The sequence below is a fragment of the Castanea sativa genome, chromosome 3, assembly GCF_040712315.1.
Source record: "Castanea sativa cultivar Marrone di Chiusa Pesio chromosome 3, ASM4071231v1".
Taxonomy (NCBI): domain Eukaryota; kingdom Viridiplantae; phylum Streptophyta; class Magnoliopsida; order Fagales; family Fagaceae; genus Castanea; species Castanea sativa.
In genome coordinates this window covers 46,938,075-46,948,079 of record NC_134015.1, presented here as the reverse complement: position 1 = coordinate 46,948,079, position 10,005 = coordinate 46,938,075, and the positions used below count along the sequence as shown (strand labels likewise).

At 31.9% G+C, this 10,005-nt stretch overlaps 1 pseudogene; it reads right to left on the bottom strand.

Moving 5' to 3' along the window:
* Positions 1 to 5,907: 5,907 nt before the first annotated feature.
* LOC142627674 (cysteine-rich receptor-like protein kinase 3) lies at positions 5,908 to 8,001 on the bottom strand (annotated as a pseudogene).
* Positions 8,002 to 10,005: the final 2,004 nt, after the last annotated feature.

Genomic DNA, 10,005 nt, shown 5'->3' with positions numbered 1-10,005 from the left:
AGGAAAACCTCAAACCGGCCATTTTTGCGGTCTGTTTAACATGAAGAACCATTCCATGCAAAAAAAGCAGTGACCCGTACGGACTACGGTCCGACTGCTTGGTTCTGTGAACCGTGACCGGTTTAGGCAGTTCACACGGGTCTAGTTTTTCAAGCCTTAAACAACACTGTTTTGGACTTCTTCTTTTTTTCCTATACGGCTACAACGTCATTTTGGCAAGGATCACTCTCTCAAACAAAACACAAACCTCGCCTCACTCTCTCACGCTCTGAGCTCTCTGCCTTTCTTTCACTTTCATCATATCTCTCATCTCTGCCTTTCTCCCTCATTGCCATCGGCCACCACATCCTCAGCCTAGATCGCCCTCGCCTCACTCTCTCAATCACTCTCATTACATCTCTGCCTCTCTCCCTCGTCGTCGTCGGGCCACCGCGGACCTCAGCCTCAGATCTTTAAGCACCTCCATCAACAAAGGGTTCTAGTAAGCTTCTGTGTGTGTGTGTGTGTGTGTGTGTGTGTGTGTGTGTGTGTGTGTATATATATTGTCTTTTGATAGTGAAGATTCGCTTTAATGCTCTGTTTGGTTGAGTAGAAAATTAATGAGAATTTTTTAAAAAATGTAATTTATTTTTCAGTCTGTGTTTCTATCAATGTTGTGTGCTTATTATGTAAACTTCATTTCATTGAAAACAAAATAATTTTGTTTATGAAACATGCCTAAACTTTATAAAAGAAAAGGGTTTTCTTTGGTTTTGGTTTTTGGTGGAGAATTGTTGAATTTTAGTGAGGAATTGTTGGATTGAGCAAGGTTTTATAGACTTATTTCGTGAGGAGTTTCTGGTTTTATAGACTGATTTCAATTCTAGGAGCTGTTTTTTCTCTAACACATTTTGTGAATGATTCATAGCATAGTTCATGTGTAAATTTAGGGGTTTGAAGCTCTGTTGTGTTCCTTTTTGTTTGGTTGCTGTGAAAATGTAATAGCAAAAAAAAGATTCTTAGGAGCTGTTTGATTTTGCATTTTTGATTTATGGCATACATTTGTGGATTTTATTGGTTAATGTGAGAAAAATACCGAAGGTAAGTTTATAACCTGAAGGTTAATTTTTCTATTTTTATTAATTTAATATTTTTACATATATTTAAAATAATTATTAAATTAATTATGACGTCATCATGGTTTGACCTCAAAAACCTTAAACCTCTCCCTATCACGGTTCAATGAACGGTCTGGGTTTCAAAACCATGTTGAGCATACCAAAATAACAATAATAAAGCAAGGCTAACTAAATTTTAGAGAAAAAATAATTTGACTCTAGTCACATTTACGCTATAAAGTATAAACAACAAGGACTAATTTGGTCACAATTGATGCTCTTCCTTGTAATATATATATATATATACACACACACACACACACACACACATAAAAGCTAAAGCGTTATATTTATTGTTATTAAACTCTTGTTGCGCCACTTCATTCGCCACATTATTGGTCACATAATCATTATTTTTAAAATACAAGAGCTTGTTCAGACCCCAATTAAAAATTATTGCTAGATTGCTTTTACTCTAACTTAGACTAAGTGCGGAACAAGAGTAAATAAGCGCAATGAACCGATAACACTACCCTAAGCCATATTCATCTATCATTAACAATAAAATGAACGCTTAAAGAGTAGGGAATAGAGATGCAAACACAAGATAACACCGAGACGTGTTATTGAAGAGGAAATTGAAGAACTTGGTGAAAAACCTCTCCTCGACCCTCTAAGTCGAAATTGATCTACTAGAGAATAAAGTTGGAGTACATGAATAACAAATGATCATCCAAGCCTAGTCTACCGCATGTACTTGAGCCCTCCAAGCTCCTGCTACCAACTGACTTCTTGGAGTCTTATCTTCTCTATCTTTCCAGATCCCGCAATTCAGCCCGATTGCATCCGCCAATGAATGGCTCCTTCTAATACTTCCTAGCAACACTAAAATCTCACTTTACACTCAAAATGGGTGTGGTAAGTGTTTGGGCTAGCAACCTCTCAAAGATCTAGAGATGGAGAGGTAGGAGTTAAGGAAAACCACATGGAAATGTGTAGATGATTGTGGGTATAACAATCTCTGACTCTCAAGTGTATTTTCTAGGGTTTTCTCTCTGAAAAGCAATCTTTATAATTTGTGGGTAATGAGGGTATATATAGTGTGGGTAAAAACTTGGTAAAATAAACACAAATTTTTTCCAAACAGAGACTTTCGCTAGTTTTTCGCTAGTTGGCCCTTCTCACGAGGCAGCCGCGAAAATGACATTCTAGCACGACTCTTCGTCTTCTAGTCATGTGCTCCACATGTGGCCTTTTTGCGAGTTGCTTTTCACGAGTTACTCGCGAATCAGTCGCGAAAACCATAGACTCAACTCTTGAAGCTTGATTCTTCACCGATCTCTCACACTCATCCCTTACATATAAACCCACATACATAAAGGGAAAAATGATTAAAGAAATTACACTTAAATTTGGCACGGAATTAAAGCGAACACAATATAGTTGGAAATCGCAAAATTACACATTTATCGTGGGCGGTTTTAACTTTACACATAACCCTACCTTTACATATTCATCTACTTTAGTTTAGATGTTTATAAGTAAATAATGAAATCAATGTAGAACCAAAAACCCAAAAAAAAATATATCTATACATATCTATACTATATATAATAATGGAAGTTTTGCAATAAATTTTACAAAACTCTTTTTGCACCACATCTTTAGCATCCTATCTTATTTTATTGTTTTTTTGTAATTTTTTATTTGTTCAACTTTTCATCTTCTTACTTTTCATCTTCTTCAATCATTGTCTTTTTAATTCAATCTCTCATCTCCTCCAATCATTGTCTTTTTAAAAATTTCATTTGACTCCCTTAATAGAGTTTTAAACATTTTCTTTAGCATCCTTTCTTATTCTATTTTGTTTTCTTCTTTTTTGTAATTTCTTATTCGTTCAACTTTTCATCTTCTTCAATCATCGTATTTTTAGTTCAATCTTTCATCTCCTCTAATTATTGTCTTTTTAAAAATTTCATTTGATTCCCTTAATAGATTTTTAAACCTTTTCCTTTATACCTTTTTAAATTCTACAAATTCACTTTGTGCAACCTGTCATCTAGCTCAACCATTCCTCTTCCATTCTAATTTTCATATAAATTTTTTCTTACTTCATTTCCACCTCTCCCTTATTCCTTCCAAGTTGTCCACGACAAAAAAAAGCTCAATACACTCTCTCTCTCTCTCTTTCTCTCTCTCCAATTTAGCTTCTCTTTTGGTGGATTTTTAAATTTTTTTTCAACCACTTTTTTATATATTTTTTCAACTAATGATTCTTCTTGTTATTGTCCATTTAATTGTCAAATTCTATTTGTTTATTTTTTTGGTATATTTATATCGATTTTTATGAATATTTAGATATTTTAGTATTCCAATTCCCGATCATAAATTCTTTTTCTTTATCCCATTAGTTTGATTTGATTTGGGTTAATAATTAGTTGTTTTGCAAGTTAAAATTTAATTTTTTCAGTGATCCATTAGTTGTTTTGCAAGTTAATAATTAGTTGTTTATTTTTTAATCCTTTTAGGTGGAAAAAAAACAAAGGTTAGTATGAGTGACATATTTAAGCTGTTGCAATTATTATTATTATTATTATTATTATTATTATTATTATTATTATTATTATTATTATTATTATTATATAACAATGCATATATAGAAACTTAATTCAAAGATTTTGCTAATAATTTTTTATTTGATATTCTTTTTGGTGTCGAAATCGAAATTTCTGTAAATAAAATAACCTCAATAGATTATCAATAACAAATTTATTTCGTAATTGGTCCAATTGTATTGTTAAGTTTTATTAATTTTTTAGTTGCGTTTGTTGGTGTTTTGGATTTTAGAGTAGAACAAAATAGGTTTGAGAAAGTTTCTTTAAAACTAAAAGAATATTTTCCAAATTTTATATACTTTTAAATGATACTCAAAATGTTATAAATAAATTTTATTAAAAGATGAACATTTTTGCTTACTTGCCTTTTGAATTTGTGAGAAAAATTGTACTGTTTTAATTTTGGTACTACATAAATAATATACATATATATATATATATATTACATTTTTTTACTGTTCCTATAATACATGAAAATACGATTATGAAATACATTACTTTTTATTAAATTAATCCAAATTGCAAAAAATAAATTTAACGAGACGACCCTAAAAAATTGTCACGCGCAACATGCAGTTTCAGGACTTGTTATTTATAAATTTCAGTGGAAATTACACTTTATAACTATAAACTATACCCTATATTACACTTTGCACAATAAGCTTTTTGAATGCATGTATTGCACCATAAACTATGACCATTGTTACACTTTACATCCTGACATTAAGTTTGCTGTTAACTTGGACGAAAATTCAAAGTTTTGGGTGCAAAGTGTAATCAAGATTATAGTTTAAAGTGAAAAAATGTAATTTATCTTTTGTCTTTAAATAATTAAGAAGATGAAAAATTAGGTCTTTTCACATGGTGCCATATTTTTCCATCCAGGTTAACAGGAAACTTGATGTCTGGGTGCAAAGTGTAATAACGATTATAGTTTATGGTGCAAAACATGCATTTGAAAAGTTTAGGATGCAAAATGTAATCAGGGTATAAAATGTAATTTCTCCTGAATTTCATATCAACTAGATATATGTCAAATTTGGGACTAAATACACACCCACAAAACATATAGTCAACTAATTCAATGTCAATTTGGGGCATCATAATTACACTATGTAATGGTGGAATTGAGAAACGGTGGATGTGTTGGCTGAGGAATTTCATGATTATCAGATAACATTTTCACTACCGTTGACATTAATGGTCGCAGCTCTGCAGAGGCTTGTACACATAGTAGCCCAATTTGAAGTAATCAAGATGCCTTCGCTTCTTGGAACTGACCCTCTAAGGCTGGATCAATAGCTTCACATACCCTACCTATTCCATAAAGGTTCCAGACCTTTAAAAAATATAAAAAGTAAGAAGGTTTTGTTAGGTTTCCTGGCATGAAATTAGTGCAGGATTACTTGTCATTGAAGCCTAAATTAGCAGAAATGCCAAAGGAAAAAGATTTACCATTTGTAGGATGGTATATGAATATTGAGAGAAGGTATTGTTCCTCTTTCTAGATACAACTTCAATTACAAGAACCCCAAAACTGTAAACAACTGCTTTCTCAGTCAATTTGCCGCGAAGAACATACTCTGGAGCCAGGTAACCTCTACAAATGCAAATATGGTTAATGCCAGATAAGAGATGTATATGTAAGCAGAGATATTACACTATATACTGTAAAGCTGTAAGCGTGGAATGTCAATGTGTGAATAGAACAAAAGGAAAAGGAATTGATACTTTACTAGTATTGTCTTTTTCCCTGTGGTGATAATTTCCAATTAACAAAAAGAACTTGAAAATAATACTAAAATTTATCCTAGAAATACTAATGTTTCTTAGTATGTACCTAACATATAATTAAATAACACAATCAACAATTACATGTTTATCATGAGAATATCAACTTTGGATCAATTTTCCCCTGGTTCAATACATTATATGAAACACTTCGTAACAATGGCACCAAGAGAGTAGTTAGCTAACACAGATTGGAGGTGTTCATCTAAACATCCTTTAAAATGCACTGAGACATAGTGTAATGATGAAATATCTGTTAATGTTACATAAAAGAAATAACTAGGATAAACCTTGAACTTGAAGTACCAAGACACAAGAATTTTTCCCACATGAAGAGGACATTAATCACAGGAATGATAAAGGATATTATGGACCAAGAAAGATAACCAAAGATTGTCTTGCACTTACAGTGTGCCAGCAATGCCAGTGCTGAGGTGTGTCTTATCTTCTGGAAATAATCTAGCAAGTCCAAAATTTGCAATCTTTGCTGTGAAGTCCTCTTCAAGCAGTATATTGCTTAATTTAACGTCTCTATGAGTGATTCTCGTTTCTAGTTCCTCGTGGAGATAGGCCAAGCCCTCAGCCATACCCAATATGATCTTATACCTCACCTCCCACCTTAGTATCTGAAACTTTCTTTTAGCTGAACCAAATGAAGAGACATATAAATTAAATGAGAGTTATCTTCTTACATAAATAGTAATTCAAGATTAAATTACAACCAGAAAAGTAATCATGGAGGCTTCGATTTGGCACATATTCATAAACAAGAAGGCTTTCAGGGCCTGCAATACTGCATCCCAACAACTTTACAAGATTTTTGTGATGGATGTCGCTGATCAAATTGACTTCATTGAAGAAATGATCCACCCATTGTGTGGTATTGAAGAAAAGCCTCTTAATGGCAACAACCTGCCCATCTGGCAAAACTCCCTACTTTGACCCAAAGAAATGTACCTAGTTAATTTCATTTGCAAAAATTAAAAATGTCAAAAAAGTAGACTTGAAATAACCTTATAAACAGAACCAGATCCTCCTTGTCCCAGCTTATTGGAATTGTGAAAGTAATTTGTGGCCTTTTCTAGAACTTCATACTTATAATTGAGTTTGGACTTGTTCACAGTGGCCAACATAGCGCCTAGTTGCTTTCTCTCTGAAAGAAATATCAAGTCAAGCTATATATTAGGTCCAGAGTCTAGACAAAGTCTTTCAAAATCTAAGATATCAAAATAGGTACCTCTCCTCCTCCTTAGGACATTCTTCCTCACAATGAAGACAACCATTGCAATAACCAGCAAAAGAGTCAAAGCAGACGATGTTGCAGTCAAAGCTATAGCTAACTTACTTCCTAACATTGATTAACATGTTACTCCGTGACCATCTTTAATCAAAATAGAAGTCAAGCAATTAGTACACCAAATTATCTAATTAAGTAATCATTAATGTTGCTGAGATTTTTAGTACTGTGGAGATTTTTTACACAAAAAACAAAGCATTAGTACAATTTATCCTTTGATGGCATAAAATTAGCCAACATGGGCAAATTCAAATCCCACTTTTTAGTCACTTTGTGCTGCATTGGAAATGGAATAGAATCTTAATTGAAATTTATAAACAACTAAAAAGGACAGTAATTGGATTCGATTCGATGGAGGAAAGACAGAACAAAAAAAATGAAAAAATTCATTGGAGCCAAACTCACCTTGATTACTGTTTCTAACAGGCTGAGTCGAATTGGAATAGAACTTTTTTGTTGAATACCTCAAATAACAACCAGCGTTCAAGACCCTTCCTTCTTCTTTTGGAGTACATGAACTAATTTTAGAAACCGCATTGGCCAAGCAGTCCTCACAAGCAGTACCATTCACAAATTCCCAACACTGAGCCAATCCATAAACCGTGACATTTTCATTGGTCACAAACCCCACTGAAAACCCATCAGACTTAGGTGCTTCTACGCTTAGATTCATCACTAACTGATTAACATTAGCGCTAAAAACAGAACCATTCCCAATAAACTTTTGGGCTCCACACACGGTCTTGTCTTCCACACTCAAAGTCTCATTGAAGAAATAGTAATCATCGTACCTTAGATAACACCCATCATTGAAAAGCCTGGCACCACGAGTGGCTTTCGGAAGTGGTAAACACTTGAAGATCTGACTCTGGCACTGAGCAAAGCAAAGATCACAGTCTATATTAGTTAGATCTTTCATGCACTCACCAAAAGCATAAACTGTGGTATTACCAGTCCCGTTCACAACAGCTGCGTATCTTTTTGTGGCAATCAAAGGGGTTATTGTTTCATGGCCGCGAAAAAGTTGCTTTTGAAGGTATCGCGCTGTGGTAAGGAAGTTTTGTTAGAGCATATGAGAGCAGCCTCTGTGGCTCTTGGGTCGGAAAGACAAGGATTTACAAACAAACATAAGGCTAGGAGGAGGAGTAGATAAGACATTGAAGATGGATACAAAGATGAACTACAGACTTGAATGAAAGCTCTAAAAATATTAATTGGTAGTTGTGATGCAAGACACAATGTAATTGAGTTCTTCATATCAGAATTTTAAAACTATAGCACTATGAGGCTAACGCTGATGGTGTTGCTGTTGTGTTCATTGAGTTCTTCTAGGTGATAACAGAATTTTAAAATATTTTCCCAAAATTCACCATAACTTAAAATAAGAATTCTATAAAAATGGTTAAATCTTGTTATATACTCGTCAATGCACATGTAAAATTCGTGCACACAATTCTTTAAAAATACAAATTCAAGAAGTGCATGTGTGCAAATTGTGAACAACAAGTCATGTGTGATAATCATTAATTAAAGAGAAATGTTACGTTTATAATATGATTTTCACAACAAATCATAAGTAGTTATTTGCTATTTGGTTATAATTTGAATCAACCACTATATGAACTTTTTGCCCTACTAATAACAACCCATAGCAATCTAACACTTAAGATTGTTTTGAAAATATTATAGACAAAACATTTCTTTTACCAAAATTGTGAAATCATGTAATTAATTGAAATTGTATTTTCAATACACAATTTCAAAGGAATGTATGTTGATTGTGTTAATATACCATTTTAAGAAATATTTTATACTACTTTTATGAAAAGTAGAAAAAATTATCAAAAAATCAATTTTTTTGTTCTTTTCCTATAAAAAATTTCTTAAAATGATTCTCTTATAAATTTCTAGGCAAGATATTTCAAACTTAGGATCTCTCATGAAACCTCAGAATCCACTTAACTATCCTTTGGGAAGTCGAAAGGTTTTTTTTTTTTACGCTTTGCTTGTTTCAATCGAAACTTAGTGTACAGATGGTTTTTGATATTTTTCAATGTTTAGTAACATCATAAAAAATTAGTCAGAGGAAAACTATCTTTAGTTAAATGAAAAAAAAGTACGACTTATTTTTAGAAATTATTTTTCACTAAATTTTTTTGGAAAATAATTATATCTTACCGTGAGTTAAATAAGAAAAGTTACTGGACTATTTTTCAATTCATTTAAGGTTACTATCAAATATAGGAAAATGTGATTATTTTATAAATAAATACGTTTCGAAAAATGACACATTTTCAAAAAATTTTAAATATTAGTGCTGAAATTAAGAGAGCATTAACATTGAAAAGAGTGGGTGTACTTTTTTTGAAGTCAAATGGAATGCAAAAGATAGGTCCCTATTGTAAGGAACAAGAAGGCCACCATTAGTCATGACGTAAATTATTGTTGGCGGGCAGGGTTGGCCCTAGACATTTTGGGGCCTAAGGCGGGAACTAAAAATTGGGCCTTTTTTATACCTATATATTAATTAAATTAATGTTTATTTAATATTTTTATATTATAATATATATATATTTTTTTTTTTTTTGAGAATCAATATTTTTCATTTAAAATCTATTTTTCTTGCCTTTTGAGATGCAAATTGACTAATTAAATTTTTGTATTCAAATTTTTGTGTTATAATATATGTCATTATTATTTTCATTTTCTTCTATTTGAACATCATCATGGTGAACTTGTTCATTTGTGACATTTTCATGATTATTTTCATTTTCTTCTAAATTATTTTGAAGTCCATTATCAAGATTTGTTGTATTGCAAAATTGAACATCATTGTTATCTTGCAATTGTATCATTTCATTATCTTCTAACTATTTTGGTGAATTTCTTGCTCATCATTTGTGATATTTTCATCTAAATTTTGTGTTATATTTTGTTTATTACTAATAACAAATTTATCCATTGATCCTTTTTCAGACTCAATTAATTTTTCTTCTTTTTTTCTTTTTTTAAGTTTTTCATATCCAGATGCATATTTTTTAGTAGACATTTCTAATCAAACAATATATTTATAAAAACTCAAATAAAAAAATAACTTTCAAGTGTAGAGCAAATAAGAAATGGAACCTGATTTATATAGAAAGTATTGTTGTAGTTTCACCGAGCAATAATAAGTTTTTAGCAATCTCAACTTGCATAAATAAAG